Below are 27,869 nucleotides of genomic sequence, written 5' to 3' on the forward strand. Positions count from 1 at the left end.
CGAAGTCTGGAAGAGATGAGACAAAAGAGACCAGTACGTTCCTCCCAGCAGCAACAGCAACCCCAAGGACTTTGCTGTACTTTAGCTCCAAGGGATGTGTATTGGTTTTGACATTGAGGTCTTCCAGTCACATCTTAGAAGAGTGACACAATGCGTATGGATCTGATGTGCAGTCTTGAAAGGATGACAGTATTGTGGTTTAATGTGCTTTGTTTTAATTTAGAATTTTTCTCCAGATTAGGTCCTGGAAAGGGATGCTTCTTTGTAATGTATTTTTGTTAAAGCTGATGAATTCAATAATGCTATTAATTTCAGTGCTGAGTGCAAGCAGAGCCTGGAGAGGCATTGACTACCATCAGTTCTTTCTATAAACTCTAGGGAACTGAGGATACTCATCTCTTTGCAGAAGCAGGCTCATCACTAGAGCAGGGCCACGATGAGCCCCACACTGAAGTCTCAGGAAATCTCAGTTATCTCAGGCCCATTGATCACCCTTGCCATAGAAGAGTTGTTAACAGGCAGAATACCTGATTTTTCATAGGAGAAAAATCACTGCAGGCTCCTCAGTTCTCAGTGACCTCAGGAAGGAAGGGGGATTGCTTTGATTTAAAAAAGCTCATCTAAACCTCACATATCCTCATTTCTAAATACCCATTTTAAAGTATTTATTTATCCAGTAAAACGTAAAGCCTCTTCCTATGATTCTTCCCCACTGCTTGGAATAACATCTCTGCTCATACAAGCACTTTGACATACAACATATTCAAGTCCATAGTTCCCATGAATTACTCCAGCTGCTTCCCTCCATTTAGCAGCCTGATGGTATGGACAATATCTGTAGCCCTTTGCTTGTGCAAGTGTAGATTTACCTGCATGTACATGCAGTTCAGGTGAATAAGACACTTGCAATCATGACCTAGCTCTGCTGCTATTTCCTCAGCCTGGGAGCTGATATGCTGAAATCTGGATGTGACGGGAGTGTGACATGAGGAGGGTCTCTGTGCAGCACCACTTGGCAGCTAAAGCACAGAAAACTGAGGTGTTATGTGGGTTAATTACAACTGAAGCATGAACTGTAAAATCACACACATGTACACACACTCGCACACACACACAAAGACTGCAAAGCAGATTGCTTTCCAAAAGTTGACAATTTCTAGGAATTCAGCTTCTCTGAAGTGTCAGAAAACCAGGAACTGGGGAAAATGGGGACATTCCAACCATTAAACTCTTCTGGAACTGTTAGCCAATAGTTCCCAGAGAAATAGATTATTCACTTATCAGTTGTCATCTGCTCTACAACCCCAGCACCGCCACAGCCCTTAAGAAATGAGCAAGTTAGTAATAAATCCTGTATTCTAAACAGGAAATGATTCCTCAGCTAAGGATGTCTAAGAAACAAGCCACTGTCTCTCAAATGGCATGTAGTGAAATGACTGTGCTCCTCACTCACCCCTAGATAAGTTTTATGGCTTGACTGTGCTGATTTACTGCTGTTACCAGATCAACTGGGGCAGAGGAAGGTTGTGAAGTTAGTGTTATGCAAGGGAGACGGAGATGTTACTGTTTAGGTTTGGACTCTGGGGTGTGAAGGGAAACATCAGGAGCACTGACCTTGTTGCTTCAGAGACTCTTTGTGCCATACTATAGTTCCTGGCAGCAGACTGCATGCCTCACTGCTCCTGATGCACTGAGGGGCAGCAGCCCAGCCATGTGGGGCAAAGGCAGGTACTACCCTTAGGTCAACAGAAAGTGAAAAAACTTAGAAAAAGCTCTTTCTTCTGCCTTTCTGAAAACTTCATGCTTTCCTGACATGCCAACTATAGGAAAACAGAAAAGATGTATGAATACTGTCAATAGGATAAATGGATTCTAATAGCGAATGGCAAGGTAGGGAACAGAGGCAATCATTTGATTATGTGATAAATAATGTTTCTGCAAATGACAGGGCTCTGCTGTCAACTAGAAAGGGGAGAGCTGGAGTGGAACAGAGCAATTACCTTGCTTGTAAATAATGATGGCAAAAATACCCTTGAACGTAAGCTCTGTCATGCACAAATCCTTTCAGAAATACAGTGTTTTGAGGTTGATTGGGCACCACCCTGTTAAGTCTGCAATGACGGGACTTTTCTCTGCTTGTGCTAAGTTCCTTCAGGGGAATGAGGGCATCAGTCTTGCATCAGCTTTATACAATGGGAGATACATTCTGCTGATCTTGTTTAGGGATGATTCTCTGCTGAAGACTTGTCACTCATCTTAGCACTTAGATGGCATTATTATTCCATACCTATGTGGCACCTTCTGAATCTTCTCCTGGGTGGTAACTTGCAAGAAATGTCTTAAACATATGCTTGTGTCTTCCCACAGTTTAATCATATTAAGTAAATTTAAAATGCAGATGATGAAATATTAGCAATAGTGAATTAGTTCAAATACTTTCAGGCATGTGAGTTTATTTAAAAAAAAAACCCACCATAATTCTCTCATTCAAAAAAACCCTAACAAATAAGACAACCTAAGACTTGTTTTCAGAACTGAAAAAGTACCCGTTTCGAAATGCATCTTTAACCTGTTAGGAAAGTGTTAGAACAAATCACATCACAGTCAAGCAAATCAAAGTTATAAGACATATAGCTTTTTGACAAAGAAGCCGATTAATAATGAGAACAAATCACTGCACAACAGATGGATTCTTCATTTCCAGGAGTTCTCAGTCAAAATTGCTTTCAATCCAAAAGATATGCCTTGATTGAATACAAGCTAAAGGAAAAAGTTGGTGAAATACCACAGCCTGTGTTAAAAAGAATAGCAGCCCAGTAGCAGTCCTTGTGGCCTGGAAATCTGTAGTGGGGCACAACATTAAAAGATACTATTTTTATTAAAATGCCCTGTAACTACTAAGCCTGTTTCAGCTACCTTTGCTGAAAGTGGTATGATTGACCTAACATCTTCTGCAGATGAAACATTTTATAAATGGCAAAACTTGTCAACAGCAATGCTTCATCTTTTTTTTGTTTTTATTCCTTCCATTTTCTGTTTTTCATCTTACTGCATTTCAACATGGTGTTAGACTTCTGTTAACTTCATTGCTTTTTTACATCTCTCTGTGTTTCTTAGGTCCAAACTTTTTGCTCAGCCCATCCAGAGGGGGTGGCTGGCTAAGGCTAAGAGCAAAGTTCCTAAATTTTGATAAAATCAAATCCTAGATTTTGATTTCTTTTTCAAAATTGATAGTATTAAGGGTTTGGGGGTGTTACTGCTAGTCTTTCTTTTGTGATAGTGATACTCTGCAAGTGGCAATAAAATTTTCTGGCCTTTAATCTGAATCCACTTACTTAGTCCATTGCATTACTCGCATGAGAAAAAAACCCAGACAATTCCCTAGGTCTAAACCATCTGTGTAGAGCGCAGAACTGGGTCCTAAATGAGGAAACATTTCAATGGGGGTTCCTTTTCATTCATTTTTCCAACCTGAAAAAAAATCTCTATAATCTCCTGAGTAAACTCTCACTGGTTGCTCCTCATAATGCTCGTATCTCATCTTGTGGGAAAATAATTTGTGGTTTTCAGTTTGAGTAGAAACTTTCTGATATGTGTTTTCAAGCTGAGATTTTTTAAGATACATACACACAGAGAGACTGCTTTCTGCTTCATCACTTTACTCGGGCAATCCTGAAATAACCAGACTGTAGATGATCAAAGCCTGTGACAAAATACTTCATGGAGGCAGGTGAGACAACTGTTACAGTTGTATGGGACTGCACAGGCAGCTACATCTCTCTGACATTTCCTCTGCCTTTAATATTCTTTTTTCCAAGCAAGTTTGGAATTGCTTCAGTTTACGTGGCTTACAGCTGAGCTATGCAAAATTTTTAATCTGAAATTCAACTTCATTACCTGCAGTTGGATTTCATTACAGGCATGACCTGGAGCCATTACTTGCACATTTTTCTAATTGCATAAACTACTCGAATGAGCTTCTACAATATACATTTCCCAACAGCACCATGAGAACCTCGCAGTTTCTCATGAAGTCATTTGAGACAAAATACAATGAGTTTTGAGGAATGCTAAAGGAGGGAGAAAAGAGAAACAAGTACAGGAACTAATGAATGGCTTAATGACGACATAGTAAGAAGTTCTCATCCCATTTTCTTGTAATATCAACTTGGGCAGGGCAGTTGCTCTATGAACATAATTGAACAAACGGCAAAATGATAAAAAAGAGTATAATTTTCACAGTGCAAATTAAGTCCAGGAACTCCAGTTTCAAAAGGAGCACTGAAACAAAGAGCACAGCAGGATACAAAGCTTGAATTAGACATTCATAACACATTAGAAAAAACAAACCACAGTTTTAAAAGGGACGGAAGCTCTCCTGATTCAAAGCATAAGCCAGCCTCGAACACCTGAAACTACAGAGCACTTTAGCATGAATGCAATTTATATATTAAATCATGGGTTTCTGGTTTTCCGGAGTAGTTTCCAGTTTGTAATTTTCATTTCCAACTTAAAGTGAAGTTTAAAAATTAGTGAAAAATCTCTTTGTGTCCTTTGGTACATATGATCAGCTGCCATCTCCTGCTTTGTATCCCTACTGCACAATCTATTCTTCTGAAGGAACCCAGAATAGCTACTCTACTTCAAGAAACAGGACCCCTGCTGCTAACAAGGATGGCATTGGTTTTGTTGCTATCAGGACTCAGTATTCATTTGGATGGCTAACTTCCATTCAGCTGAGTGAAATGGTTATCCACAAACTGTTTAGCAGCAATTCATCAGAAGCCCAAATCTACTGAAGGCAAAAGAGACATAATGGAAAAATATATATTTTCCAAAGCCAAGGATAACCTCTTCATAACCTGTCTTTATCAAAGGCCACCGTCAGTCTCAGAGTTGTACCTCAAATATATGTGCTCTCAGCCTTTTTCAGCGTAGACAAGCAAATGTCTTTGCTGTGAAATTTTTCCTCTCTGGCCTCCTAGTGCAGCAACTCACTGCAGCGAGGCTCATATTGACAGGCAGTGGCCATGCTGTCACTGTGTTTCAGATTTCCTCATCTTTGCAGTGTATCCCCCAGATGTTCTTCTGCTTGCAGAAGAAGAAATGACATTGAGAAAGGCTGGTCTTGTGCAGACACAATATCTTCTGTGTTAACCAGCTTTGCTGAGAGCAGCTGTTGAATACAAGAGCTGACAGTGACTTGGTCCACAGAGCTGCCATTGACTACTGATAAACTCATAGCAGAAGCAGGGCCCTGTAACACATGTAGAGCCACAAACACAGAAGATAAAACGGGTTTTCTAGATTACTTTAGGGACTGCTAGATGTCAACAGATTTACCTTTCCTCAAGTAAGTGAATGGGGGGCAATCAGTGTATCAATAGTTTCAAACTGTGCTTCCTAGAAGTGAGAGTTTGTAAATATTATGTGGTGTTGGATAACTAGCATGACTACTCACTTTGCAGTTAGCATATACCTGCTAGTCTAACTTTCAAGAAATGTCTATAAAATATTATTATGCATGCAAGTTAATATGAAAATGGCACAGCAGCTGCGTTTCATTAGTATTCACACAACTGTTAACATTCAAAGACCAGTCTTCCTCTCCAGTAGATTTATGACTGAAGTGTGGTTATCTTTTAAAACAATATCTTTTAAAACTATATCTTTAACTAGAAGGCAGCAGATATTTATAAAGGTACAGAGGTAGATCACATTGGTCATGAAATGTAATATCCCTTAAGGGAAAAAATAAATTTAAGCAAGTAGAGCTTTTGATTACCATAACTATAAACTTCATATTCCACATAGGTATAACTTTCTACTGAATTCTTTTTAAATTTAATGTAAGAGACAAGTAAAGTAAAACACACTAGATATACTTCATCAATATTTCATGTAGGGGGTTTTCTACATTTTCTTCTTAGTCATCTTGCATATCATCCTTTTGGAAGTCACCTTTAAGTCCGGACTTCTACTTTTCCTCTAGTCTTCCGAATTTAGCTCTCTGTCCATCTTTTGTGCAGTCACAGTCACACAGAGTGGATATCCAGTAACGCCAGGGCTTGTTGACTTTCTTTAGGAACTGAAATAAGCTGAAACGATGTCACCTATTCCAAATTCTTCACTACTGCAAGAGCCATAAAACATTTTCCAGCAAGGACAGACACCTTTGACGTAGGTAGTTTAAACTTTCTGTAAATTGAAGAAAGAAACACCTTAGATACAGGAAGACAGTATTTTACTCTTTGTTGTCCTGTCTAGTTTACTGAATTAAACTGCGTGACATTTGCTAGATCTGGGGTTACTTACACCTTTCCAGCCCCTGGGTGATCTGCAAAGAGAAGGGAAACACTATCCTGAATCAAAAGCCACCTTGTAATTGTTGTAAATAGATCAAAGGACTGCAAAATAAAGTTGACAGGTAGTGTTGCTTTGAGTGAAGATAGGATATTCTAATTTGAAAAACAAATGAGAAAGCATAAAAAGTTAGCTTTAATCCTGCCATTTGTGAAGGCAGAATGTCTGTATAATATACTAAAATGTGTAATTTTAAAGGTAGCCACAACTTAAATAGAAAACATGCTTACAGAGGCAAGGCTTACAGGATGACGTAGTACATTTGTTTAAATCATCAAGAAGGGCTGAGCCATCAATCAGACAGATCAGTGGCAAAACCGTATCAAGTGTAACTGTTGATCTTATAAAAATCTATCTCCTCCCAGAGATCTTATTTCTCTCATATGGCCAGACCATTTCTGTTGCAACAATGCTACCAAGTGTTATTCACAGAGGATAAAACCAAAAGGCAGTTTGAGGATAAAGCTGAAAGAGAATCAAGGCCCTTTGCTGTATTGTAACACAGATGGCATCTGCAAGCAATGCTTGTCTGTTTGATTCAAAAAACAGCTTGTCCGTATGGAAGACATAGTCATCCATAAGGCATGCAAACTGCATTTTAATATGCGTATTATGGCCACATTATTCACACTCGAGGGCCCAACAGTTATTAGGTAATAGCCAAAACTGACTGATTTTTCATTCACACTCTCACTGGAGCCAGAAAGAGAAATACATGGCTACAGGTGCTGAGCAAAAGACATCAAGGGAGAGGGACAAGATCCTTGAGTTTCACTGGTTCAGTTTCAGACATGAATGTTGGTGCCTGACCCCAAGTGGAGATCTGACAGAATTAGAAAATAATTTTTTCTGTGGAGGAAATCTGAGGGAGTTGTGTAGCTGTTAAGGTAAATCCGCCCTTGATATGGTATGAAAAGGCTCTGGGAAACCCTGAGGTCTCCTGCTGATGCAGTGACAGTGGCATGCTCGAGGCTGCTTGCACTTCCATTTCATCTACCCTGCACCCCCTTCATGGGTTGCATGTGGGATGGTCAGATTTCAATCTTCAGATTTAAATATACAAGGGCGGATATGAGAAGCATGAGATCCATTTGCCTTACTTGCAAGAGCAGCATCCCATTAACAAGAGAATGTTTTCCAAGCCAATGCCATTCTGCATGTTTTATCCATTGTATTTAGGTTTTGTAAGATTACAGTCTCCTGAATAGAGTCTGTCCCTCCATTTTTCTCATTTTTTCAATTGTTGTTGCAATGTTGTCTCATTTCAATAGACAATGTCCTTTGAAATACACCAGTATGCCATGCATCATCTTTTTATACAGAAAGTCAATTTTAAAATCCATGGTGGTTAAAGGTGTTTCTTTCTTAGACTTTTAGACTACTGAAATGCCTTCAGAAGAAAAAGGGTGGACTCACAAAGACATTTCATACCCCCAAACCATTCCATCACTGCAAAATAAAAAAAAAATTTCTGTAGTCCTCAACGGTTATTCCTGCAGTAGTTCTCAGACTGGACATTAAATACACTCTTCTGTGCATGTTTTTTACCTAAATATTGTTGATTTTGATGTGAACTCTACCTTGAAGTAGTGGTCGGTTTATAATATGTCCGTGTAATGGATTGCAGATATTTTAGGAAAAATGACTTTTTCTTGCTTAATTCTGACCATAAGCAATTTTTCCATCAAGAGAGGAACTCTCAGTATCCAGATAAATCATAAATATATAATGTATTTGGTATATCCGTAAGTGGCCTGGAAAAACTGAGCAACAGGATACTTAATTTGAAAAGCCTGTGCTAAAATTTTCCTGACCTAAAGCAGTTAGTTACTTTTGGGGCTCTCTCCCTTGCACAGGCTTTACCTTTGATGTATGTTGAAGGTTGGCTTTCTGTTCCACTCACAAGTTCTCCATTTCCCTTGGGCTGTAGAAGGTGCAGCACACCAATCTCCACCTGGCTCTTCTTCTCCTACTGCTACTGACCATCAGAAACCTGAAGGTTTTGCATCTGGGCATTGTGTAACAGAAGAAGTGATGGAGGATATTCAGTTGCTTTGTGCAACCTTCCAGAGGCTCAGAGTTTGCAGAAGGCACCTCCTGCTTCACATAGGAATAAATAAGGTGGATTTAGATACAGAGAGGTAGAACCTCAGGGCATGTGGAGGGGATCACACAGAGGAGGGGAACCCGTGGTGGCAACCTACAGCTGGAGTCACAGGGAGAACCAGATCCTGTGGTGATGATCGCAGCGAGCTCAGTGGGGTCTGCTCCAAACTCCTCGCTTGCACTTCTCAGAAGGCATCTACACCCTAGCAAACCAGCAACATACGTGTATCACTTGTAACACAGAAAGAGGAAATACTTAAACACATTTAAAAGCACAGTTAAACAAATGAATGGAAATCATATTCTGAAGTAAAATTTATGCATGTCTGAACATTTCCATGACAGATTAGGTCAGTTTGCAGACCAAAGATTGAGGTTTTCAATTACAAATTACATGTAGGCTTGACAATAAACTTACATCCTTTTTCCAGCTCATATTCTTGTCAGAAACAACATGAGCTCAGTGATTGGAAGGAATGGCATGTGGCAGCAGCAGCCCATGAGACGGGACAAGAGCCACATCTTGACTGATTCTGCTCTGGGTAGCAATTTTTGTCAGAAAATTTCACAGATATGAAATGGGACAGGGTGATTAGGGGAAGATAGGAGGAGGAACAAACAGAAACCAGGTTTACTTGGCTGCTTCTGTGGATGATAACGAACAGCTACCAGACAACAGACATTGAGACCTGTACCTCCCTGGGTACATCATTATGAAAAGTGTGTCAAGGCTTCACTCTCTGGGTTCTTTCCTCATCAGTTCAACATCTGTTAGCAACTATTGTATTTTCAGAGGCTCCTTCAACTATGGGCCCATCTATAGCTCATTTATTCTGTTCACTAAATGCTGACAAAGCTTCTGTTATGACTAAAATCCCCGCCACTAAAATGAGCAGTGTCGGGGCTGTTTGCTGACCTCACATCCATAATGAGGTTTTAGTCCTTTGTTTCTTGCATTAAGGAAGTTAAGTCTTCTTACTGGGTCCTCGCTTGAGTAATCTTGTTTTGTGTTTTGTTTTCTGTTGAGTTTAATTTACTGTGTCTTTCATTAAGCTGATTCAGCTATTACCTATGCTGTATTTGAGAAAAAAATGACCTTTTGTCCATTAAAAAATAAATAAAGAAAAAAACCCCGAGATCCTAGCATATCGCCAAAGACCTGCCAAATGACAAAAATTGCAGTAGCCACTTTTGCTGGAATGGGTCCATTTTTTTCTGATTCCACCAGCACCCCAGATAGATCTATTCAATACATAACATAGTGCTATATCGTTTTGGCTGAAAGTATTGCCCTTCAGGTCCCGTGTTTCAATTCAATTTTGCATATAGGCTAAACAAACCGATCTCGTCTCCTCTCCATGTGCCTATTTGCTCTTTGGCATGTTTAACACAGAGGCCTGTCGTAAAATGACAGGGGCATTTTCATCTAGGTACAAAACAAAGTCTTATCTTATTGAAGAAGGCAATTTTAGCAACATCAAGACTTGCTGCATTACACCAGAAGACACTTGCAACACTTCTTGCATTTGAACAGGAGAAAAAAATAAATTCAACTACCAAGGATTTATTACTCCGTTATCATCAAAGTTTTTACAGTGCTATTTTAAGTACTCCACAGCAGCAAATCTCACAACACCTTGTTTAGCACCTTATTTTGGCTGGTGAAGACAGGCAGCATGGAGGCAGGGAGGCAAGTCCTGCTACCTCAGGCCACAGCTGATAAGAGGCAGGGTCTCCAGACCTGCCACCTGCAGACCATGTCCAGGAGTGCTGCTTATGAATCCCACAGTCACTGTGCCACCTTTATCTGATGCTTTTATCCTCACTGGAGTACCCTCCTTGTTCAATAAATCTTCCCTTTGCTTCCTCTGAAGCTGTCTGCTGGTGTTTGCAGCTCCTATATTATCATACAGCATAGCTCCCTTTTCAGTGCGCACCTGGAGGCATGCAGCTCACATCCAATGTACGCAGTTGTATCTCTCGCTTATCCCCACATATATATGCATGCATACACTTTGAGATATACACCTACACATACCACCCCAACTTCTCCCACATGATAGTGGGCCTGATCTATCTTTCCTGAATCCCTGCTTTCATTCAGCATCTTCCCCTTCCCATTACACAATTCAGAGCTGTGTTAGCATCACTGGGGAAAAACTCTCAAGTGTCTGCAAGCAAATGTCACCATTCAGAAAGCTCTGGCTCCATCCCTTTCTCCACCGTCACTGCTTCAGTTCCTGCTAGCCCTGCCTTGCACACTGCCAAAATCTGGTATTAAACATGTCTGTATATTGGACTAAAGAGGCCCTAGCCCTCATTTTGATATTTTGCTGCTATCATTCTTAGGCTGTAAGGTATTTTATCTTGAACAAAGAGTAAGATTTATTAGCGTGTGGAGCATATGCATTCTTAGCAGAGAGCGGCTGGGTTTTGTTGTTATAACACCCAAATTAAAATTGACAAGTGCTCAGCTTCAGAACTGCTCAAGTCAGCTGTGCTTGCTGTTAATGGGTTAGACATTTCCCAGAACACACAATGGGAGAAGATTCCAGGAAAAATTTAAGTGTAGGAAAGATTAAAGACAGTTTCTATAGGCTGCACTGGTGTTCAGGAATGACAGTGAGGGAGACAATAGATCAGCACTCAGCAATTGGATTTCATACATGCGTGGCAATTCCCTTCACTTTTAAATAATCAGATAAGATAGAGGCAATGGGAGCTGAAATGTAGGAGCGACACCTGGTTACATCACATAGCCTTGCTTTCTTTGCTTATGGCGTTGCTATCTTTTTACAGTTAACTGAATTACCCCTTGCTGGTTTCCCAACTCAGGCTCAGGAATATGTAGATATTTTGAAGAAGAATTTCCTTACAATTAGTTTCATTGTTTGGCAAAGAAAAGTCAGAGACCTGCAGCCATTGCATCAGGAACATGCCATTTTCCATTTTCAGGTTAAACACAGACAGTGTTTGTCTGCGCTATTGATTGCTGCACAGCTGTTTGCATACAAAGTGCAGAGTTCTTGAGACCCCCGAAGTGCAACCCCATGCCCAAAGTCATTTCCTGTTTCCTATGACATCCAAATGCTTATGGATCCTTCACATGGATTTTAAGGGTGCAGGAATCAATATAATTTACAATGTCCTTGGCAGTACGCGAACATAGAGGGAACTCAGACATTTAGCATGTTATGCAGGGATAAAATTAAGAACTATGGAATTAAACTAGGAGAAAAATGTCCCTGCCAGGAATGCCTTCGTGGAAGTGAGCTTTCTTAGGCTACAAATAGATATTGAGATTTCCAAGGACAACATGGCATGCAGGATCTTGCAGCGAGGAGGAAAGAAAAGAGCAGTTCAAGTAAAATCTTACATATTTTCCACTTCCAAAATTTATATTCCAATCCCAGAAAAAAGCTATAGGAAAACTGAGTTTGAGAGTATATATCACCAATATAAGGTATCAAAAAGTATAGGGCAAGAAGAATTATTCCAGAGTAAAAATTATGAGCCCATAAAATTCATATAATAACTCTTACATGTAGTGATACTCTGTGGTAATTATCATATGGTTATGATTAAGCCATTTTGGTTTCCACAACCCTAATTTAGATTAAACAGTTTTAAAGGAAAATTCCTCCCTGCCCCTGCAATAGTGCCTAAGGCAGAATGAAAGCTGTTTGAATAACCCAAATGCACATTTTAATAATTTAATAGGGAAAAAACCAAACCCAGACGTTATATTTAAGTCTGACTTTCTTAGGTTTACTACACTTTGTCCATTTGGCAAATGTAATCTTTAATGCGTCAGAACAGGACACCAAAGATGTTATTTGTTCTTTCAGTATCTATCTCCGTGGGGCTCTAAAATTGGCTGGGGTAGCTTGCACACCATATGATACACATCCACACAATTTCAGTGAGTTTCGGTGAGTAGGGAGTGCTTATATATATGGTTATTGAATAATGGAGATCATTCAGAACAAAGAAATGTTGTACTTTCTTAAATATATATATTTTTTCATCTCTTTTATATATCTTAAGGATCTTACACACTCTTTAGCATAACTAGCTTCATCAGAAACCTTTCAGGAAAGGAAATGTCGTTTTCACTCTTTGTAGGCGAGAAAGGAGCTGGTTTGGCCAAGGTCAGAAATTGAATTTGTGGTAGAATAAGGAACTGAATCCAGCTCAAAAAGTCCCAGACTTAATCACTAGCTTTACAGTAATTTTAACTCCATATATTTATCGATTTTTTTGTAAATTAAAGCAAACACAAATGCTCAGAGTGAGTGCTTTGATTCTCAGAGGATGGGCTAATGTTTTCATATATCAAGAATGACACATTCCTGAAATAAAATAAAAGCTTAACTGTTCACGTAACAATGTACAGCTATAAACTGCGTAACAAAAGAGAACAAAAAAATTTTTACTTGTGCAACAAAATAATGCTTTTTTGTTCTTTTAGGGGAAGAAAGAAAAAGTCAAGACCTAAGTTTTTTGGAGCACTTGCTTTCATAGTGGTTTATAATTCTGTGTCTTTAGACACTTCTGAAAGCTTGCATGAGATTCATGCCATAAATATCAAGTCACCTGAGTGGCACAGTCACATTGCTGAAGATACATTGGCACATAGATGCTTCAGACACTGGAACTGTGAAAACATTAAGATTGATAGTTACCAATGATAAATTTTGAAGACAAGTAAAAAAACCACCTACTTTCTCATAAAATCCAGTCAGTGCATAACTTTAAATTTCAGATCAGCTCCAGAATGTTTTTAAGCTTTTTTATTGCCAATTATTTTACATAAGGGTAAGGGACATGTCCTTCTACACCTCATAAATTTGACATACTGTAGTTTGAAATCTCATTAGCCTTCCGTGTTGCCAGATGCAGCTTACAAACATTAAGGATCTTATGGAGAAGTTTTTATACTGTTACTCTCTACCAGTGCTATTTTTGCAAGCATGTGTTTTGTATTTGTCCTTTGAATGAACTCTCTGTTTTGTTTAGTAGCTATATTAAAATATTTTACTATAAATCTAGATTTTTAACTACTTTGGGGTTCTTGGGATGATTGGTGCATGCTCAGAAAAGTTGTATACATAATTTTGTCCTCTGGAAGTACATTAAATACCCATAAATTACACTGAAGTGTCTTGTGGAAGAATGCCTGCTATTCTGTTGCAAAATCTTAATCCACCTCTTTAGACATTGGTAACATATGGTATTTTAAAAGCCATGTAAAGTTAAGGCTCTAGCTTAACTTGTAAATTCAAATTAAACAACATTTTATCTTTAATCCAATGGATATATGTACACTGCCCAAAATGAGATCCTGTAATTCCCCACTAGCACTGGTCCATTAATACAAACTACCAGCCTATCTGGTATATTCAGTGTTGCACTCTCTACCTAACATCAGGTTGGCAAAAGTGAAATCAGTTGGCAAAAGGTTTAGATGATGCCCAAAGGAAGAAACATATTTTTGCATATACAGAACCTAACTTACAAATTCATACCCATATGCTGTGTTCACTGGTTTATGTTTCACTGGTATGCATACATTATATTGCTTTTTAACATGTATTTTTAAATGAAATGTAAATTTTAGCTCCCTGCTCTTGGTCAATGAGTTTTTCTCTCTTGAGCATTTAAGAACCAAATAAATGACAGAGAATCTTCTGCTGTGATCTGGCTAACATGGATACTGGATTGAGTTAGTATTGAACAGCATGAATGAGAAACACATAAATGTTTTATAATAATAGTCTCCATGTTAGCTAATATATCCACGGTAAACAATTCCATACCGCCTATCTGCCTCAAGGAAAAATCTGTTTGAACTTTGCCTGATGAAAAGCCTTAACATATACTGATTTGTACATGATCATTACAATAAACTGAATTTAGCAGTTATACGTGGAAAGGTGCTGTCCTCCTCCACATGCCTGAAACCTTGGATTTGAAAAGTTATGCCTCTAAAGGTGCTGACCTCCACCTCCACATGCCCAAGTCTCTTGTGGATGCCGGTGTACTGAGCAGTGGCACTGAAGAAGCACCTATGCTCCCTCCCAGGGTTTCGAGGCTTAAGAAGACTGCCCCGCTGATGGCTGTGCTCAGGTCTTGAGGCACCAGGATCTGTCCAAGTTGTGCCAGAATCAAAGACTTATTGTTTAAAAAAAATTGGTGAATCCAATTTGAAAAGGCAGTACCAAAAATTTTCTATCAGCTTTTACTGTAAAAGCTTTGGAACAGACGTATTTTCTCTTTTCTGCCTAGCAGTGGGAGTTTCTACATAGATAAAACTCCTTCCAACTACTGCTCCTTCCTCTAGGTCACTGATCTTGCTTTGCTGTTTCCAAAAAGGTAAGACCCTGTTCTGCAATGTAGTCCAGTGCTTCACAGATATGTGCTGGGGGAGGCAATACTGATTTCCTGAAAAAGCAGTTGTTTTTGAGAACATCCTCTGTTCTGAAATTCTAATACAAAACCTTCTTTCTCTTAAATCCGACTTGTTTTCATAGGAAGGCATCATATATCATGAAAAATGTCAAGTAAAATCCAATCTGCATACCCCCTGGGGCTAAGACTTTACTATATGCTCTTTCCTTGTGCTGACCATCCCTCTGGTTCTCAGGGAGGAAATGCATTTCCAAGGATATCCGTGAGTATTTAGCAAATACATTTGCGAAAATAGAGGAGGAGCTTCCACAGGAAAGCGATTCCTATGGGAAACACAGATTTCTTCCTTTTTTAGACAATAAACTAGCTTGTAACCGCGCAGTCGCTGGTCATACCACTGTTTTTCAGGTAAAAGGCTATTGCTTTCCTGTAATATCCATTTTGTTTCATTCACTGGCACTAGTCTCCTAAGATTTGTGTCAAAGGGAGCAGCAAAACCTCTTCTCCATGGGTTAATTGTCTCTGTCTCAGACCCAAACAGACCACCCGTCATTCACATGAATCATTGCACAGATTAAGACTTGGATTATTTCCCTGATTTTCTGTGTTTTACAGATGAAATGGCCTTAATTAGCCATGATCCCTTAGCTACACTGCCATTTATTCCCACCATTGCCATTGTCACTATTGGCAAACCATGTTGGATATGAAGACACCAGCCAGATCTGGGTAATGGTTTCTGAAGGTAGTGACAGGCAGCAGAAGTGCTGCAGTTTTTGGCTCCCTATGGTGAGAAATAATTAAGACAGGCTGAGCAGCCTCCAAGTAATATGCACCCACATCACCCCACCTTTTGCCCTGACACCTCAGAAACACAGAGTATAAAATCACCTGAGATTTACTGCTTAGGGAATCATGCTTTTTCCTTTTCATGTCTCCTTTCAACAAGATGCTTTCTGCTCATCCTTTTCACCTTTGCAGCACAAGCCTGGCTTTGTTGTGCACAAACACATATGTTGTCTCATTAACCAGCCATCCTCCAGTTCCCTAAAGCTTGGTGCTTCCCCTTGATGCTTTTCTTTTCCTGTGGTCCTTCTCTGCTGCGCCATTAATACAACATTGACACAAACCTTGCCAAGAAAATCGCATTGTCCTACTGCAGGCCTTTTATTTTGGTTGGTCAATCCGTTCGACATAACTTAGGTACAGAAATATTTGATGTGTATCAAATATGTGTACCTGACAAAGCCAGGTTGAACTTTATCCAGGCTAAATTTTAGTTTAATTTTAAATTTTAGACAGGCTAACGCTTATTAACAAAATTAAAAAATTGTGTTCCTTCCAGAAATTTATTTCTTTCTCACTATTTCCAAGTCAGATGTAGAGCTGACTGGAGAGGAAGGCTGTGGAATAATTACTAAATTGGCCAAGAAAACAAAAGTACAGCATTGTTCACACATTAAGGAAAGTTGTAAAATCAGGAGGCTTCTGAGGTAGAATACAGCCGCAGCTGGCACACGAAGAATGCAACATCTGCGATTCCCTGTACAAGGTTGTTTGCAAAACTACACGAGGGATGGAACGGAACGCGATTGTTCTGTGGCCTTCCCTTGTGACGAATAGCAGATATGGGAACAAGATGGTACTATGGAACAGATAAGCTGCCTACTTGCTTACTAGGAAACAGATAAGCGGCCCTACTTGCTACCCGAGCCAACATTTTGTCAAATGTTGATAAATGCTGTCCTTTATGCAAACTTTGCTCATTACAATGTACCAAAACACACCCCCATCCCAGAGGCTACCCGCCCCCAAGGTACACCAATCATAATAGAAGTATTTATGACTAAAGTCACTCAAGCTCCACTTTGAAGATAAAAAAATAGTATGAAAATAGCCCGAGAGAGGGGGGATATTGGGGAATACACCATCGCAAACAAGTCAGGAGAACTCCATCACTGACTTCTGGGACCAGCTGAGAAAGGCTGAGCGTTTCTTCCCCCTCATGGGGACGCCTTTGGGTAAGACTTAGATTATACCGAGTGTTTCCTCGGGGAACTTAGAAATTTCTCTAGAGAATCTCTATGCTACATTTATAGCCAGGCTGTATTGTTCATAACTTTGTCACGCATTTTGTATACTTAACAATATCTTCATTTGCATGTTCTTGGCAGACAGTGTATTTATCACCGGCAATCCTAAGAACCTATATATCTCTTGTTTAATTAAACTGCACTGTTTAAGTAGCTAGTCGTTTCAGTTTCTCACTGAACGTGACCAAAGACTGGAGAGTGGCCGTGCTAGTTCATAAGCACGACTAGACTGAAGGTGCAGTCCACTATTAGTGTATCCAAATCATATTAAACGCGATTGGACTGATAGTGCTGAATTGGGCATCACTCAGAATTCAAACCTAGCCACACCTAGCCTCCCACCTCAGTGAGAAGTGTTAGAACACAAGGAGGTTTATCTTCTGCCAAAACCACTTTGCCCCTTTTCATGCAACAGAAGACCCAAACTAAGGTATACAAAACGATATTACAGGCAGAATGAAACCCTGTGTATATGTGTGTGTTATTCTTTCAAACCGTTATTAACTATAAGTAACCAATTTGTGTTTATGCTGCTGTTTTTTAGGGAAAATAATGAATTGCTTGTTCTTTAAAAGTTGAAGTATTTATGTTTCTAGTTTCTCCAGATCATGATTGTTACAGTCACAAGTTTCATGGGTGAAGAGGCAGCTCTCATAGTTTTTGTTCTAAACTGTGTCCAAAGCTAAGCGTGCAGCTACTTCTGCTCAGCTAGACATGATTGTGTTTGCAGCTGGCTGGGGTCTTCTTTTTAACTAGGCTGATTTAGCACAGGGCCACCTTGTACTTTTGCATCTGCAGAATGAAGGCACTGCAAACCCACTCCAGGTGGTAATTTCACTGCAGGGGATGTTATCAGAGTACCAGAACATTAGCTGTGCTTACATTTGAGAAATGCATTTTATGCCATATATTTATATATAGCATTCTTCACCCTTAGCCTTGGCTCCAAGCTTTCCTATGTGTTCAAAACATATATATAACAGATGTTTCTTTGTTTCACACCAGCCACTGTAGACACAGCTGATACTCTTCAGTGGACGCGTTTATTGAAACTTTCAGACAAAATGTCTCAATCACCTGGTAAGCATTTTAATTTTAAATCTGCCTTTCTTCTGTGCAATATGAAGCTTGCATTTTGCCTCTCGCCTTCCCACTGTTTTTTTTTGCCACTCCTGCCAAGCTTGAACTGTGCTTTACCTGGAGTTTTCGCTTTTCTCCAGACTGTGGGGCCCAGGCTGTTTTTTTGCACCAAGCAGTTTTATGGATTAAGGTGCTCAAAAGGGGGAAACGGTATCCACTTCTTAACACAAGTTTACCACAGATCTTAAGGGTTCAAAAGTGGTGATTTCAAAGACAAGATCAAAAGGCCTTTCCCTGCTGAACAAGGAGGAATTAGTCCCAGCTTTCTGTACCCTTTTCAGCTTCTTTCTGAGCCCTGTTTCCCATACTGGTTTATTGAAGCAGAAACCACATGGCCCAAGAGAAGTGTCTGCTACTCTTAATTCCTTTGTATGAGATGCCAAACACTTTGCAACTCTTTATTTATGGAGGTTATATTAAGTTATGTTCAGAGGACCTTATATTGATGTCACCCCTTGAAAAACAGAAGCAATTTTCACTAAAGCAACAGAGTATGCAGCCAAAAGACATGCATAGGCAAGATCACTGTAAGACATGCAGTGTGTCTGGTATGTTGCTATGTGGGGCTTCCATCGTAACATGCACAGAAAGGCTTCCCAAATGTGGAATAAGAAAGATGCTTAACTCTTCTAATTTCTCCAGGGAAATCCTCTCCTCCCTTCAGGGCTGGAAATGGCCATGTGACTTTCTGAACTGGTTAGACTGGCTGCTAAGTGTGCAAAATATTGCCAGGTTTGATAGATCTCCTCATGCAATTTCTTTCCTCAGTGAGCTCACTATAACTTTAATTCCAGCCCTGGTCTCACAAAGATAAGGCATGAATAAACTCATCAGGGAGATACTGGGTACAAAAGTAGAATTCAGGCAAATTTCCCTCTCCTCAAAGTCTGAGTGCATAAATCCTAAAGATGTCACAAACTAAACCAGGAACAATAAAAACATATGATTGAAAAACACCTTCCATTTTTCTCTTTCAGACATCCTATCCCTATTTCATTAGAAAACAGTTCTGTGTCTTACAAGAATTCATTTTAAATATCATATTTTTTTCTATCCACATTTAAAACTTCTCTTGATAACGGTGGATTTCAGGTATTGCCCTTTTTCCTAGGTAAAATGGCTTTTCCAGCAGCCAAGAACCACTTTCTACACCAGAGAAACAGCCTTCATCTCCCAACATCTGTTGAAAATGCATATTAAAAACTAGTACTAGCCTGGGTTTGATTTCCACTTAGCAGTGCCTTAATGAACTTTTTTTTTTTTGCCTTTGGGCTTGTTAGATGTGCAATTAAGTGGACAAATAAGTGCATTTGGACACCCTGATGAAGCAGTGCACAAGACACAAAACAGAAACAACCTCCACTGCAAAGCTCATTGTTTAAAGCTTCATTGATGAGTTGAGAAAAAAATGCAGCAGAACTTGCCCTCTTTCAGAGGCTTTATCTTGAAAACTGGAATTCCCAAGAGAAAAGCTGACAGAGAAAAGTTGAGGGTGGTGTTGCAGTTGTCTGGGAAGCAGAGCTTGGCAGTGCCCTTTATTCGGACATATAATCCTTTCTATGTTTATTCTTTGAATTTAAGTGGGATTTTTTAAAACCAATTCTTAAAATAGATCAGCATTTGGAATGTCTTTTTTCCAGGCATTCTCTCATTGCTTTATATGTGCAAAGCTGATGTGTACCAAGCTGTTCTTTCAAAATGGCTCGCAGGAAAAACACCCGATCCCCAAAGCTTACAACTTCAGAGGCCTCCAGCTGACTACCCAGGCCTGACACATCTTCATGCTGTCTTTAATATGAATAAAGGGTGGCCAATTACCCTTACTCATGTGAGTAGTCCCAAGAGTTGGCCTCAGTTTCACATTTTGAGGAATGATTGATCATCATGTCCATCTCAGAGTTAGTACCCAAGCTACTGACATAGGAAAAATCCCTAAATTACACATCCAACGCACCATTGAAAAGGAAGCATGAGCACAGGCTGATTCCCAATTCATTCATTAAGTCTTCCCAGGGATATGGAGGATGATCTGTGAGGACAAGAACCCATGACAGTGTCATTTGCCTTCCTCTTTTCAGTTACTTAAGAGTTCAAGAAACACATGGCCCTTGATAAGAATTTACACTGAAGCGTATGTTTTCTGTGCTTTCCTTTCAGTGCAGGTCGCTATGCAAATTTATATTTTGGGTTGTTCTCAGTTTAGAATCTCCACTGTCTGGCCCTTTCTAGGTAGTGTTATGACTCAGCCTAAACTTGATATTTTTAAAGAGATGAAAAATACTTTCAGTTTCTCTTGATTCTTTGTAGTTAAAGGAGCAAAAAGCTGATGCTAGGTAGGAAGCAGTTTTCATAACCAGGATGCATGCTGCTTTAATGACATAAGGATCGAGGAAAAAATCCTTTGCCCTGAGGCATTGTGTGTCAATGAATTAAGAATTATTTTAGCAGTATGTAAGTCATTGAATCTGCATTTTGGGGACCTGTATAAACTGACCTTGGAAGAAAAATGTTCAGGAATAAAAATGGTCAGCATTCTGTTGATTCAAAAAAATATCATATATAACAAGAGAAAATACTAGAAAATACTAGTGTCTAGAATCATAGATTAATTTTGTGTGTGCCCTACTACACACAATCCTACTACAATCCTTTGATCAAAACAAGGCCAACTTCAAAGTTAAATCGGGTTGCCCAGGACTTGGTCCAGATGGGACAGGCTCCATCCTTGTCCAGCTCCAAGGATGGAAATGCCACAGCCTCTCTGGGAAATCTCTTACTGAGTTTGACCACTGTCATTGTGAAGAATTTCCAATAGCAATTTCCCGTGCTGAACCTTGAGCTAGTTGCCTCTTGAGCTTCTGCTCTGTACCTCCAAAATGAGCCTAGGTCCCTCTTCTCTGTATCCCCTTTAGGCAGTGGAAAACAACATATAGATTCCTCTTCTATGACTGAGCAAATTTAGACACATCTAGAGCCAAAATAATTGTGTTTGTAGAAATGACTTTTTCAAAAGCAATGTTGAGCTTCATATGTTTTGTGTCTTAGTGGTTACACCTATAGCAAAAGGATTGCTTGGGAACAAAGGCAGTGTTCAAGGTTTTAGCCTACTATTTCATAGTCAGGCACCTTCCTGTTCTGAAAGTCAGGCACTTCAGGCAATCAAGGACCTTACACAAATTGATGGTATTTCAGCCTCGCATGAAATACCAACCCACTCTTTCCAAGTAATATTGTCTCTAAAACCTTGCTTATACCCCTCAAGTAAAGAGATGGGACTAAAGGGACACACTCAAAGAAGGAGCTGAAAAAAGAATGAAGCGAGTGTCGTTTTCATTATTACTTTTCTAATGATAATTTCATTCCTCTACAGATCATGAATACTGTCAATCAATATGTCTCATAAAAATGGGGATACATGAGTATTTCACTGAATTTTTAAAGGGACAATTACACATATTCAATTTTTCTTGATGTGAAAAAACATTGGTGAGCTGTCCACAGCAGGTCTCAATCCCAAATGGGAGGGAACGACAGGTTAGAGCTGAACTAGAGCTCCTGGAAGGAGTCAGATTGGAATAAAATAATGATATGAAGCCATACTCCCACCTATCCTGGATCTGAGACTAAAGGGTTTAGCTCCGAGGTCTTGATCTGTCTTAACAAACAACAGGCCATTTAAAATGAATACTGAACACTGAACAACTATCAGTTCATGTTTACATTGAAGAGCTTGTTATTGTTATATTTAATGCTGTACACATATACGGTACAGTCATGCTAGTATATATGTCACCCATCTCAGAAGGTCTACAAAATAAGACCCTAGGGTTGCTCACAAGCAGAATTGTCCTGGATCTGTCCTATCTAGAAATTTGTATCTTGCTATCACACTCTGAGCACTTTAAAATGTGATGTTTCTCTGCGTGGATGGTTTTTCACTGACCTTCACATAGGGTCCATGCTCCCTTATCAGTAGAAGTGCCACTGGTGCCAGCGGGATGTGCTATATTGGCTCCATTTGTACCACTAGAAACTAATACAAGCATAAGGCAGTACAGAGTTGTCTGGCCTCTATAAAAACACACCTTCCACACCCACTGAACATTATTTGCATTCTTGTGAACATAAAACATTGCCTCTGCACCAGAAAAAACAGTGCTCTGGTCAAAACAGAGATGTGGTCCTTTCCCAACTTTCACAGCATCTGTTTAGGAAACAGGGTCTCACTGTTTGACTCTGACTCCGGAAGGAAACATGGGTCACTTTGTAAGAAACAGAGCTGGAAATAGCCCGTGTTACATGTGGGTTACTTCTTTCTGCATCTACCTAGGAAAAGAAGGACAGAATCCTGTACGTCACATCAAGGAGCAGTTTATTCACAAGGCTACTAGAAAACCTGTAAATTCTTGGCAGACAAGACATTGTAAATATCCTGCATATTTATTTTAAGATAAACCGTTTAAAAAAAAAGAGATCAGTATCAGTAAAATATATGTTGCAAAGGAGACCAAGACATCAGATAAATTGCAGTGTTTGTCCTGTATTGGAGAGACCTGCCTCAAGGCTCAGTAATTGCTACAGTCTGCTGTGTAAGAAGGATGGCAATGAAACCAGTAGGTCAAATGGAAGAAACAAGCTCCATTCCCTACAAAGAAATTATACTCTTGCATAAAACCAGGGCACTCTTTCTGGAAGATCTGTGTATATTCACGTAGAAAGAAAGAACGAAACATAATTACTTGTAATGCTACCATGCATATAATTACAGTTGTGATAATATGTGAAATGAGCCAAAACACTGGGATGTTTTCTTTAGAAGGACACAGAAAACACCATAATAATAACCCTACCAATCTAGAAAAGGACAACTGCTCTGACACATGGACATAGCTTTGAAGAAATTTTGGCTGTTCTGACAAATGAGAAGAGACTTAGATTTTTCTGTTCTCTGTTCTAGGTTAACACACAGCCTGAGAAGTAAAAGTCATGCTTGTATTACTTCTGAAATACGTTACTAATCTTTGCTTTTTTGCCTTAGCTCTTTCGTCTTCTAGTTTAGAAGTTTTCAAGATCCTTACAATATATGAACCAAGTGTGAAAATGGACCAATTTCACATACATCAATTCTTGTAAGGCATTTGCAGATTTGCTTTCCTTTGTCATTTTTCACCGACCCCCTAAAAGCAGGCTCCAGTCCCCCATGGTTTTGCAGTCCACAGCCTGAAAACTACCACTTTAGACACTTTCACATTTGATAATATGTTTCTCTGTCCATGTGTTTTTAAGCAGCTGTTGCTCAGAACTAGGTCAGCATGTGCCAGCAGCTTCATGATCTGGAGAAAAGGGGACACTCTGGGTCATGCCCCACCATGGTTGTGGGTGTCCTGATCCATGAACTGAATGTCTATTCAATTGCTACTTCAGTTTCTCAGATCACACAGGCACACAGGCATACACCACAGACCACACTATATTTTTAATCATGAGCAAATATCTGCTTCCTTCTTACAGATTTACAGGCTGTGTAAGTCATCAGTGTTGAGTGGATTTTTCCAGAGCAAGGAAGAAAGAAAATTTGCACAGGGACCAAAAGATTCAAGCCTGTCTTCTTTAATGAGGGCTCCCAGCCTCATTTGCAGTGACCTTAATGGCAGGCCTCCCACAGATTTCAGTTGGGTCAGGGTTTTGCTTTGAAAACTGTATGCTGGAACTTGTCGCTTTGCTCAAAGACTGTTTACAACTTGAAGGAAATTAAACTTGCCCATTTAATGTAGAGGGCTTTAAAATCCTGAAGTGGTTCATTTTCCGGTGTTGACTTCCCTAGCATAATACACCACATTGTAACCTCAGAGCCAGGGGTTCAGCCTTCTGTGACCAAGACCCGGATTTGCAAAGAGTAACAGTCTCCAAAATTACATCATTCTGCATATTAAAACATTACAAAGCTCTTGGTTTAGATGTACTTTTTTCCTGTATGATGGGGAAATGTAGTTTGAGGTTGCCCAATGTTAGGACAAACTTGATAGAATAGCAAGCCCATCTCTACTGTTTTTCGACATCTGGTTACTTTCTGTACTTACAAGGGGCTTGCTGTCCATATACTTTTGAGACCAGCAGTAGCCACGTGGTTGTGTACAGTGCTTAGGGAAGAAGTGGTTTGATTACTGTAAGCATCTTGCTTAATCTACTGAGTCACGCAGTTCCACCTGGTGGTAAAAATATAGAGATTTTGTCTTTGTAAGTTTGTTTAAAATGTGCCAGATGGAACAAGTTATCCCCACTTTGCTTATCAGAAAAACAACAACAGGTATAGAGAGACAAACTTGTAATTTTGATGGCAACATAGGTTTGTTATAACCTAGGTAGTTTTCAGACATAGTTAAAAAAATATGTAAACATCCATTAGAATTCTAGAAAAATTAACTATTACTGACATCTTCAAAACATGAGCCAGTCATCCTCCAGCAGCATATAAAGACATATGAGTTTGTATCTATGAGCAACCGAACCCTATTTTGATGAACAGATTCTTAAAAGTAATAATTTCCTCACTTTTTGAAAAACTCTGGTACTGGGATTATTTTTTTTTCATTCCTCTCCACCAGCCTCTTTAATTATATGAATACCATTATCCCACATCCTATCAAGCTTGCCTGAGACTTTAGTACCAGAAATTATTTGCTTTTGCAGAGCAAGTAACTATGACAAGCAACACATTGCTATTATTAGTATGCTGCTCCAATGCTCAAGTTAATCAAATAAGAAGAAAAGATGGCTTTTAGAGCAAAATTTACTTGCTATTTTGTCAAAAGTTGTACATTCCATTTGTGCAGAATATAAGTAGCAATCACAACACTATAATTTTTGCCCCTTTAGTCCTAAAGTTAGACTTAAAGACATGATCACCTGAAGAGAATAAAGACGATTTTTTTAGAAAAACATTACTATTTGTAACGGTGAGAAATCTCCTTCTTACGTCTTTAGTTATTCTCTATTAAAAATATTGAGCTTTACTTCTGAGTTTAACTTCAAATCCAAGCTTTAAGCTGGATTTAGCAGTACTGTTGCCTACTAAAGGCTCTGCCAAAGACAGGTCTGTTCCTGAAACCTGGGAGCTCCACTTAGCCACACAGTTACCATCACTGTTAAAATGTCACTGTTTTCTCATTTCACCACAATGCGATATTCTACTTTGTTGGGACAGAACAAATTTGAAAAATTACTAGCTCCTTTGGCACTTTAACACAGTTCCTAAGCACAGGTTTTGTACACACTCTGCTGCCTTTCCTCCCCTGCACTTGAAGCCAGTTCTGTTTCCTTAGGAAATCCCAGGGCATACATACACTCCTTCCTACAGTGTCATTGTTGGGATTCCCATGGCACTCTGACTTCAGAGATTCTTTCTTTGCAGCCACACAAGACTGAACTTGACAACAGGCTCACAGTCTATAGCAGTTCATATGCACAGTCACCCCTTACTTCTTAACAGCAGGGATGCAGCAACCCAGGCACAGAAAACAATGGAACGTTGGGATACTTTCCACTTCAGCAGTCCTTGCCACTCTTAAATTTTCACTGTGTTTTCAGTATGAACCTCTGAAGCACCCAGATATTTTTCCTGTAGCTTCAAGTTTCTCCTCTGAATCACTATGAAGCTAAAATTGGCGTATCCTCTGCAGTAAGTTCCATTTCTCCTTGCTTGATCTCGCTGTGTAATACATCCTCTTCACACTACAAAAGCAACTCTTTTCATCTTCACAACTTTCCAAATTTTTGTTGCTTGTAAATCCATTTCTGGCTTTTTAGGCAAGTTGTTTTTGAAAGGCTTTACCACAAGATGTCTTTTTGTTGTTGTTCAGATACTCATTGAAATGCCTTTTTTTTTCAAATCCTGCTCCCCATGGATATGTTGCAGAAAATTAATTTCTCTGGGTTTCTACTTCCCATTCTTTCAAGATGTTTCCAACATGACTGGCAGACACCTAAGTTCCACATGGCTCCCAAGACTTGATTATAGTACCAAATAATAAACTCCATAAATTGCAAGTATTTATAATTCTGGACCTTCATAGCATCAGACAGAATCCATAGGGCTTACAAAATTGGACTCCTAAAAGTGCCATTACTCGGGATAAATCAAGTCACTTAGCCTTCTCTTTGATAAGCAGAATAGACGGTGATTGTTGGCATCAACATTATAAATCATGGTGCTTTTCTAACAAGCCTTAAACCATTATCAAGGTTTTTCGCTGCCTGTCAATAAGGTAACATTAGATGTCATTAGTGATCATACCAGTCATCATATCATAAAATAAATTAATTAACCTCATTTCAGAGAGTTCCTGGATATAATGAAGAGTGTCAGGATAGGGACAGAAACTGGCAACAGGCTGCTGCTTCCAAAAGGAATCCATAAGCATGGTGTCACTCAGATACATTCCCAATTGCATCCTCTCATCAAATTTTTCATCTGAAGCTGTTGCAATGACACAACACTAAAGAGCTTGTATGGTGGTTTAGGCATTTTCCTCAACAGTAGGGGTTTGAATTTCTGGGAAAAGAAGCAAAGTTGGAAATCCATCTAATAACATCCTCTAGCCATTGATCTGATCTCTGACAATCTTCTCCGTTTGAAGCTATATTTTAAGAGGATGAATCAATGTGCTGTTCAGTTTGTGAAAGCTGAAGCATATTCCTCAGGAAAGATAAAAAAAGTGGATACTCTATCATAAGATCATGTAGTATGGGGCTATTTCTTGTAGAGGTCACCAGGCATTTCTGAATGACAAGGCCATCTTTTTAGAAGTACTCGTTCCTCCTCAGTTGAATGAAAATCAAATACCCTGTGTACCTCAAAAGACAAATCAAGCTATGACTACCTGACAAATCACGAAAATTGCTCAACAGTGAAAATTCTTCCTCCATCTCTCATGTATTTCCCTCACACATGCAGCAGTCTGGTTTCCTCCAGCTGTGATTCCTCCTCTGCTTCCACTCTTAGAAATCCTCAAAAAGGATCCTCAGGATTAAATATTCGGGAGGGCGGGGGCAGGGTATCATTCCAACGAGAAGATTGTGGAGATTAAAATGTAATGTAATAACACGAGCCTTTTAGAAATATGCATTTACAGGCATTTAACTATAAGCTGACCATTTCATAACTTTTATTACACTGAACTTCTGTCAGTAAATGAAAATCACACAGAACGTGCAACTTTCACAATGAGATTTTTCCCTTATTGCATCTAACTGCCAAACACAGCAGTCACCTCTACTGGTGCTCTGCCTTTCACCCCCTTCTGAGATTTAGGCCATTAAATTGCTTCCACATGACAGGACTTGAAATGCTGAAAACCAATCTAACTTCTGATTCTTTAGTTTCCTTTCAAGAGTCGTATTTCAAAAGTTCACAGGTGAACCCCTTCCTCTTCTAGCTTCAAGCCAGGATCATTTAAAGGCAATTTAAACACTATGAGAAGACTGTAACATAAACATAAACTCTTTCTCTGCATTCATTTAGTTTTCCATGTGAAAGAGTTAAGAGAAGAAAAACATTTTAGAAGGTATCAAGCACTAATATTAAGACATTAATTGTGGAGAGTATCAGAAAGAACAAAGATTGTCTGATTGCCCTTTATTTGCACAAGTCATTTACTGTACAATTCAACAGCTTGTTTTCAAGCTCTCCTCTCCCTGACAGATTACGAGACACACTGATCTAGTTTCTGGCAAACTAGTGCTAAACTGAATGATGGG

The 27,869-nt window shown here is 39.3% G+C and overlaps 1 long non-coding RNA gene across 1 annotated transcript in view; it reads right to left on the reverse strand.

The window, feature by feature from the left end:
• Positions 1 to 2,372: 2,372 nt before the first annotated feature.
• Positions 2,373 to 27,869, reverse strand: part of LOC128902962 (uncharacterized) — a 35,078-nt gene continuing 9,581 nt past the window's right edge. Inside the window, exons 2-4 of the long non-coding RNA XR_008463923.1 lie at positions 8,568 to 8,672; positions 8,227 to 8,463; positions 2,373 to 6,198 (exon numbers count right to left, since the gene is read on the reverse strand). This is a non-coding gene — a long non-coding RNA (uncharacterized LOC128902962). The remainder of the gene's footprint in view (positions 6,199 to 8,226; positions 8,464 to 8,567; positions 8,673 to 27,869) is intronic.

This window comes from Rissa tridactyla, chromosome Z (genome assembly GCF_028500815.1).
Source record: "Rissa tridactyla isolate bRisTri1 chromosome Z, bRisTri1.patW.cur.20221130, whole genome shotgun sequence".
Lineage (NCBI taxonomy): Eukaryota > Metazoa > Chordata > Aves > Charadriiformes > Laridae > Rissa > Rissa tridactyla.